An 8,151-nucleotide genomic window follows, 5' to 3' on the forward strand; every position below is an offset into this window, starting at 1 on the left:
GTTGCTTGTATGCTTTGTAAGATGGGTCCTGTGACCCCTGTTTGTAATATATTGTTACATTGGCTCTTCTGGGCCTTTATCTATATGAGTTGTTGAGTTATGCTGTGATGTCATGTTGTACAGCACATATTTGCATATTATGCGTACGTGTAACGTGCATTGCTATGTGTGGGGTTCAACAGTTAGTTGTTTTCCTTTGGTAGCCTTCCTTATGAGGAAATGCTCCCTAGTGGTTCCAGTGAGTCATAGTAGTTTGCTACTGCTCTGGAACACTGGGATTGGCCGGCATGTATCCTTCTTTGATCATGTGTTTGTCCATTCGGGGACATGTCATGCGTTGTTCCTTTAAATCCTTGTAGCTTGCTGCGACTTGGGTTCATACGTTGATGACCGACATGTTCATTGCTGGGTTACGTATGGCTGTCCATGTACGACTGTGTCAGCTTGGTTCACGACTAACCATGTCGACCCGGATGCTAGCGACACAATCATATACGTGAGCCAAAAGGCGCAAACGGTACCGGCTAAGGTAAGGCTACAGCCGTGAAAATACCGTGTGTGGTGCCGCAAAGTGATATGATGTGTTACATGTAAATCGGTGTGACTTAGGATCAAGGTCCCGACATCCATCTGGTTTGGCCTATAAACATGTTATAGTATTTTCGTGAATCGTACTCTACTACACCTTTGCACTTCTAGAACATCATTGGCCCTGGTCTCTTGTGTGATAGAGTGTCAACTTGGCTTATATGTGGTTGCAGGGCCGGTTTGTGTTGTATGCCGGAGGGGCGGCTTTGGATTGTGTTGTGGGGTGTCGACTTTAGTCGTTTGGGTAATACAGTCATTGACTCGTTTGGTTCACAGTTTCAAGGATGATGTGTGTTGATGTTGTTTTTTTGGCTAGTTTTCATCGTTAAATGATCAATTCTCGTCTAGATGAAAAGGCCAAGTTCGTGCCGGTTGGTCGGAAGAGAAATAGTGGCTGCATGTGCCTGGTAAACCCACGTAAGCTTTTCTTATGGCAACGGCTCGTGGCAATTTATTCAAATTAGGGTAAAGTAACATCATGGAGTACAAGGGGTGAAGGAAAAGTAGGCTCTACATCTACCCAATCCTCACAAATTTTAGAATCATAACATCTCCTAGCAAGAAAATGGGCTACTCCATTAACTTGGACGGTGTTTGAAGTTGATCCCCGAAATATTATGCGCTAGCAGAAAGTAATCAGCCAGTATCGCCGAGTGAGGGCTCTAGATTTCAGTATCTCCATTGCATGCTTGCACTAAGGGTCAGTTTGGTTGGAGGCCTGGACAATGCGTCTGGCAAAAAGTAGTGCCTGGATGAAGCCTGAGATGGTATACACTTTTTGCCTGGCCAGGCTAGCCTTGTGCATGCTTGTTTGGTTCCCTTCCTCGCCTGCTCCTTTGTCCTTTAGTGATTAACAAATTACCAAAGCTACTACTGTCCCTCCATTAACATCAGGCACATAGCCAGGCGTGGAAAACCAGATGTCTGGGCCAGGCTGATCACACTGCCTGGGTCTGGATATATTATTTTATTTGACTTTTTTAATCAAGCATGGCTAACCATGAAGCTAGGGTACGCAGGCCAAGCAGTCCTGTTGTCCACTAGGGTACCAACCAAATAAAAGCCGGGTAGAAACCAGGGACGTCTCAGGCCAGGCTAGCAATGGTGTGGATTCCAACCAAACTGACCCTAACTCAAGGCAATCAGACTCTACCTGTACATTAAGGCAGCCCGATATGTCCACCAGTTTTACTCCACTCCTCGGTGCAATTGCTTCGGCCGCTTGCGGACTAATTTTGTTGTCGGTCAGTTTTGAAATCCCGGCCACAGCTTCTCCCCTAGAATTACGAAGAATCGCCGCTGTCGCAGCACTGCCATCCTTGAAAAAAGACGCATTTGTGTTAAGTTTATATGTACCTGATGCTGGTCTCTGCCAACGCTTAGTAGCAGTATGTTTCGGCGCTCGGATAGCATGATTCAAAGAGATCGCCTGAGTGGCAAAAGTTGTATTTGGTGCCGATTTAATTCTTTCTGCTTTAACTACCTCATGACGCTCCCACCAGATATACCAGGCCGCCACCACAATCGTTTCCTGCAACCCCAACTGACTAGAAACGGGTGATTTCTTCACTGGGTATCTCAAAAGTTCCTCCAGCGCCACTGAACCCGAACGGTCAGTGTTAAGAGCCCTCGATATTATGTCATTTAATCCAAGGATTTCTAAACTTGCTTTGCACGCTCACATGTAAAGGCTAGATGTCGAATATCTTCTGCCCCTGGTGGCAAATAGAACATGCAGGCGAGACCTTGAATTGTCTATTCCTCAGAATTCCCACTCCTGGAATTATGCCGTGTAGAGCTCGCCATACAAATTTTTTGATCTTACTCGGAATGCGCAGCTTTCATAGTATATCCGAAACCGGATTCTAACTTACGTTTCACACGGATTTTTCCTCGGCCTAGCTCCAAACTGGTGCTCCCGTTCTATGTATATTCTATGTAGTATGCCGGCCTCACGGTGAAACTGTAGCATTTTGTAGCATGCCACGCCACAAAGTCCTCCGGTAGCTGTCCTGGCAATGCAATTCTCAAGATTCGTTCTGCATCCACTCCAAAGGTGATCTTATTAGTTGTTCTCAAGCTGGTCTAAAACGATTGAACAGCACGCTTTATTTTAATAAAACGGAGCGGGGCGCGAGTTTTTTGATAGAAAAAAAACTGTATTCTGCAGTGCAAATCAGGGCGGGCTTTTGATTAGTACCGGTTTCAAGGTGTTATGATGTTGGCTACTGTTTAAACCAGCTGTAGACAGGGATGAAATATGTGTTCAAAATGATAGGACAAAAGTCGTACCCGGAGTTCCAGGTTTTGTAGATGGGCGGGCAGGCAGGCAGCACGATGCATGTAGCTGTGCAGGGGTGCAAAGATCGTCACATGGTGGACCAATGACTGTTACTTGATTTGACCGCAATCAGCACCAAACATGTACATACAAATCGGTGATGCTTGAGGGGCACACGTTATATGAAGCGCTGCCGATCCATATCGATGTGCTCCCGATTGTGTGCGGCCATATATCGTGCTGGCGCGTCAAGATAGATAGAAGGAATTAAAAGGGAGAAAATTAAACTAAACATCCAAGTCGTTGTAGTATAGTGGTAAGTATTCCCGCCTGTCACGCGGGTGACCCGGGTTCGATCCCCGGCAACGGCGTTTTTCTGGATCACTGAATCGTATCGTGCGCGCTCCAATTTATTTTTAATACACTTCTCGCGGATGCTGCATGGCACATGCCTCCATATGAAGACAGCCATCCCCGGCGAGTCTTCATCTGACCAACCATCTCCGCCTCTCTTTTTTTTGGAACTCGGCCACTGAGAATCTCGATTTTAAAAATAATAATAATAGAGTTGTCCGATTAATTAGTGGAAACCTGAGCGAAAACCGTTACAACAGCCCACAAAAGATGGCACTTCGACCGACATGGCACCCACAGGACCCAAACACACCGCCGAGGAAAAGATACCGTCGAGATTCCCCACAATGTCATCATCATCACCTCTCCTCAAGCAAAGAGACTCCGACTTTGACGTCGACGACCCTTCAAGACCCTTCCGAACGAACGAGGCACGGAACCCTATCGGCCAAAGCCAAACAATCGGCCTGCGACGTCAAGGACCAGGTAGCTCTGACTTTGATGATGAGCCTCACAGGAGAAAACGAGCACGCGGGGCACCAACAGAGTCCGGACTACCAATCGTCTGGCATCATTGTCGCCGCGTAGAGCCGCAACATTGGAGCTCCGACTTCATGTTCATGAACCAGTCGATTGTAGACGACGAAGGCACGCCACGATCCTGCACATCTCGCCATCATCATCGCCGCCACACAATTCGCAACGCCAACCTCCCACACCGCTGATCGGACACTTGCCGACCGCGACGCCGTGCACGTCTAGCCTACAAGCAACACCAATAGGACCATGATCTTCAAGACGGCGCCTCAAAGAGGGGTCACGATGATGGAAACGACGCCGCCGCTCGATCCAACGGATCTAGACTTTCACCCGAAGATCTTGCCCAGGAGTTGAGGAAGTGTTGAGCTCACAGACAACGCCTATAAGAAGTATAGCGACGCCCACAGGCGCCGCCGCTGCCGGACGTCACCGGCCAGACCTTCGCCCTGAGTAGCGCGACCACCAACCCAACGTAGGCGCCGCCATTGGCCCGCACACCCCAGCGCGGCTAGCACACCAACCACGCCGGGCCACCTCCATCCTCACTGCCAGCAAAGGCGAGCCTAAACTAATCAACTGGCCAGATCTGGCGCCCGCCCTGCCGCATTGCCAGGGAGTCTCCGCACATCATCGCCACAGGGCTTTGCGCAGTGCCCTCGTCGGAGAACACCGCCCCGGCCGAGCCAGTCGTCCCACGAACGCGCATGAACCCGATCTGGCCAGCGCCGGCAATCTGACGAGCCGCGATCACCGAGCCAAAGCCCCCACCCAGGAGAGCCCGCACGGGAAGGAGAAGCGGGCTGCCACCCCGCCTTGACCTGCCGCTGGAGAAGAACCGTCGACGACGACGCCGGCCACCATGCAGCGCAGCAAAGGGGCTGAGCCTCCCCCGCCGAATGCTTCCACCGCGAGGAAGGAATGGGAACCCCACCGTCGCCGTCCGCCATGGGCTTAGCCCAGCGATGGGCGAGGAGAGGAAGGTGGAGAAGGAGGGGACGGTCGGCGGCGCTTTTTGGGGTCCTGCCCGCATCGCAACACAAACGACAGAGGGTGGATACAATTCTAAGCTCTCCGGCTCTCACTATCGACCGCCTGTACACGACACCAAAATGACCAATCGTGCCATCTGCTGCTCAGCTTCGTTGCTAGTGAGACTCACTAATAACCTGACGTTGCAAGGCGCGCTGAGCACTATGGGCTAATTTCATTGCACCGAGGCCATGACGCGCCACCTTCGTGCCAACTTAGGGCTACTTTGATTCAAAAGGAATTCTATAGAATTTTGGGATTAGAATTCTTAGGTATTTTCCTACGTTTGTCCTTTATTCATAGAATTGGATTTCATAGGAATTTTTCTATGAAATATTTTGTACTACATTTTATGGGAAATCTAGCATCCACTTTAACCTCTTTTACATTTTTTTTCTTGTGGCATCAAGCACCCCTTGGTAATTCTATATGATTTTCGAACCAACATGTGGTTGGATGATTAGGAGGACAGTGGTATCCCTAGCCATCAGGCTTCAAGTCATGATGCTCGAATTATCTTGGATTTGTTTCAGGATTGTGACACATGCTGGCGTTGACCTTCGTCTCGAAGCCCGACGTTGTGGGGTCGAGATGTCACCAAAGGGGTTGCGCCGCCAGTCAGTGGTCATCAAGTCCGACGAGGACGCGGTCACACGCCTCGAGCCGACAGCCCCGGCGAATCCAAGCGTCATTTGCGGCGGAGCAATGGATTCCTGCCTGATCGACTCAGACGCGGTCGGGCGCACTCCTCCCGAGAGCGCCAGCCATCCAGGCGAACGGCCATCTCCTCCTCGTCCCCGCATGGGACGAGGTCCCAGTTGGCGTACCGAGAGACCTCGAAGTCGGATTCGCTGCCCACTATGCCGAAGAAGACCGGAGATCACACATGAGCTTGGGACGGAGTGTAGTGGAGTAGAATAAAGTGGCTAGAGTTTGTTTTGGAATGCGGATAGGGACGAATAATGTGGGGTCGGTGTCACGCCCAATATGCGACCCTATCCAAAAGGAACTCGAAGGTCCCACCAAGGATAGACCCGCATATTGAAACGCTTTTGCAAGGTGGATATCATTACATCAATATTGCATAATAGATGGGGATACATACATAAGGCATACAATGCCACACGAATACAACATCACAATACATCAGAGCATCATCCGACTACGGATGAAACACAAACAGAAACTCAAACGACATCCACCCTGCTAGCCCAGTCTGCCGACCTGAAACCTATCCCCTGATCGAAGAAGAAGCAGAAGAAGAACTCCAACACAAGCAAACATCGCTCTCGCGTCATGATCATCGTACAACCTGTACCTGCAACTGTTGTTGTAGTAATCTGTGAGCCACGAGGACTCAGCAATCCCATTACCATGGGTATCAAGACTAGCAAAAAGTTTAAAGGGAAGGAAGGGGTAAAGTGGTGAGGCTGCAGCAGCGACTAAGCATATATGGTGGCTAACATACGCAAATAAGAGCGAGAAGAGAGCAAGCAGAACGGTCGTCAACTAGTAATGATCAAGAAGTGATCATGAACTCCTACTTACGTCAAACATAACCCAGAAACCGTGTTCACTTTCTGGACTCCGCCGAGAAGAGACCATCACGGCTACACACGCGGTTGATGCGTTTTAATTCGGATCTGGTGTCAAGTTATCTACAACCGGATATTAACAAATTCCCATCTGCCTATAACCGCAGGCACGATTTTCGAAAGATTATACCCTGCAGGGGTGTCTCAACTTAGCCCATGACAAGCTCTCGCGATCAACGAAGGAATAGACCTTCTCCCAGGAAGACCCGATCAGACTCGGAATCCCGGTTTACAAGACATTTCGACAATGGTAAAACAAGACCAGCAAAGCCGCCCGATGCGCCGACAATCCCGATAGGAGCTGCACATATCTCGTTCTCAGGGCAACACCGGATAGGTCAGCCTACGAGTAAAACCAGCCCTCGAGTTGCCCCGAGGTGGCCCCGCAGTCTGCCCGGTTCGGACCAACACTTAGACAAGCACTGGCCCGGGGGGGGCTAAAATAAAGATGACCCTCGGGTTGGCCGACCCAAGGGAAAGGGATAGGTGGTGATGAGGCAAATGGTAAAACCAAGGTTCGGCCTTGCTGGAGGAGTTTTATTCAAAGCGAACTGTCAAGGGGGTCCCATAAATCACCCGACCGCGTAAGGAACGCAAAATCCGGGAACATAACACCGGTATGACGGGAACTAGGGCGGCAAGAGTGGAACAAAATACTAGGCAAAAGGCCGAGTCTTCCATCCTTTATCAAGTATATAGATGCATTAATAATATGAGAGATATTGTGATATCCCAACAAAATCCTGTCCACCATGGAGCAATCTTCAACTTCACCTGCAACTAACAACGCTATAAGAGGGGCTGAGCAAAGCGGTAACATAGCCAATCAATGGTTTGCTAGGAAGGGTGTCAAAGGTTAGAGGTTCATGGCAATTTGGGGAGGCTTGAAGAGCAACAGATAGGTAACGCAGCATAGCGATAGAACGAAACAACTAGCATAGCAATGATAGTAGTGAGATCCAGGGTAGCGGTCATCTTGCCTGAAATCCCGCAAGGAAGAAGAACGAGTCCATGAAGAAGACGAACGGATGAAGCCGAACCAAGCGTAGACGAACGAATCCTCACGATCGCAACGAAACAGGAACTATCGAAAAGAAGCACACAACATAGGTAAACACACCACACATGAACAAGGCATGATGCACAAACAAGCATGATGCATGACAAGACTAAATGAATCTACTCATGGCAAAAGATGATGCAAACAAGAGCAACACACTAAGGCAAGTTTAAATGAGGCCGGGAACAACATATAACAATTCCGGTAAGTCCTCATATGCATATTTCGAAATTGGTCCAGATCTGAATAAACCTTATGTTCAAGTTGTTAAACAGCAAGTTAAAATGCACCAAGATGATCTACACGAGATTCTAGTCAAGTTACATATAGAGTTTATTTAGTTCGGAGCTACGGCCTAAAAGATATGAGCAAACCAAGTTAAACATGGCATTGATGCCAAATGCACCCAAACATCAAGCAAACACCTCAAAACAAGGATGCAACATGATAATATGAAACTACATGCAATTCTAAGCAAGTTTTATATAGAGCACACTCAAAACGGAGCAACGGTTCAACACATGCACTCTATACAAGTTTAAAGGATAAGCTGTCCAAAACAGCAACTAGGCATATTGCAATCATCAAAACAATAAGCTACAGCACATCAACATAATAATAAAAGGCATGGGCATGATGTACAGATAAAGCACAACAAAACATGAACACTGAGCTAACTCCAGAAATCACTAGAACATGCTCAA

General features: G+C 48.6%; 1 non-coding gene across 1 annotated transcript; it reads left to right on the forward strand.

Moving 5' to 3' along the window:
• The first annotated feature begins 3,168 nt into the window (after positions 1 to 3,168).
• Positions 3,169 to 3,240, forward strand: TRNAD-GUC (transfer RNA aspartic acid (anticodon GUC)). The gene has a single exon. It is a non-coding gene; the product is annotated as a tRNA-Asp (tRNA).
• Positions 3,241 to 8,151: the final 4,911 nt, after the last annotated feature.

The sequence above is a fragment of the Triticum aestivum genome, chromosome 5B (assembly GCF_018294505.1).
Source record: "Triticum aestivum cultivar Chinese Spring chromosome 5B, IWGSC CS RefSeq v2.1, whole genome shotgun sequence".
NCBI lineage: Eukaryota > Viridiplantae > Streptophyta > Magnoliopsida > Poales > Poaceae > Triticum > Triticum aestivum.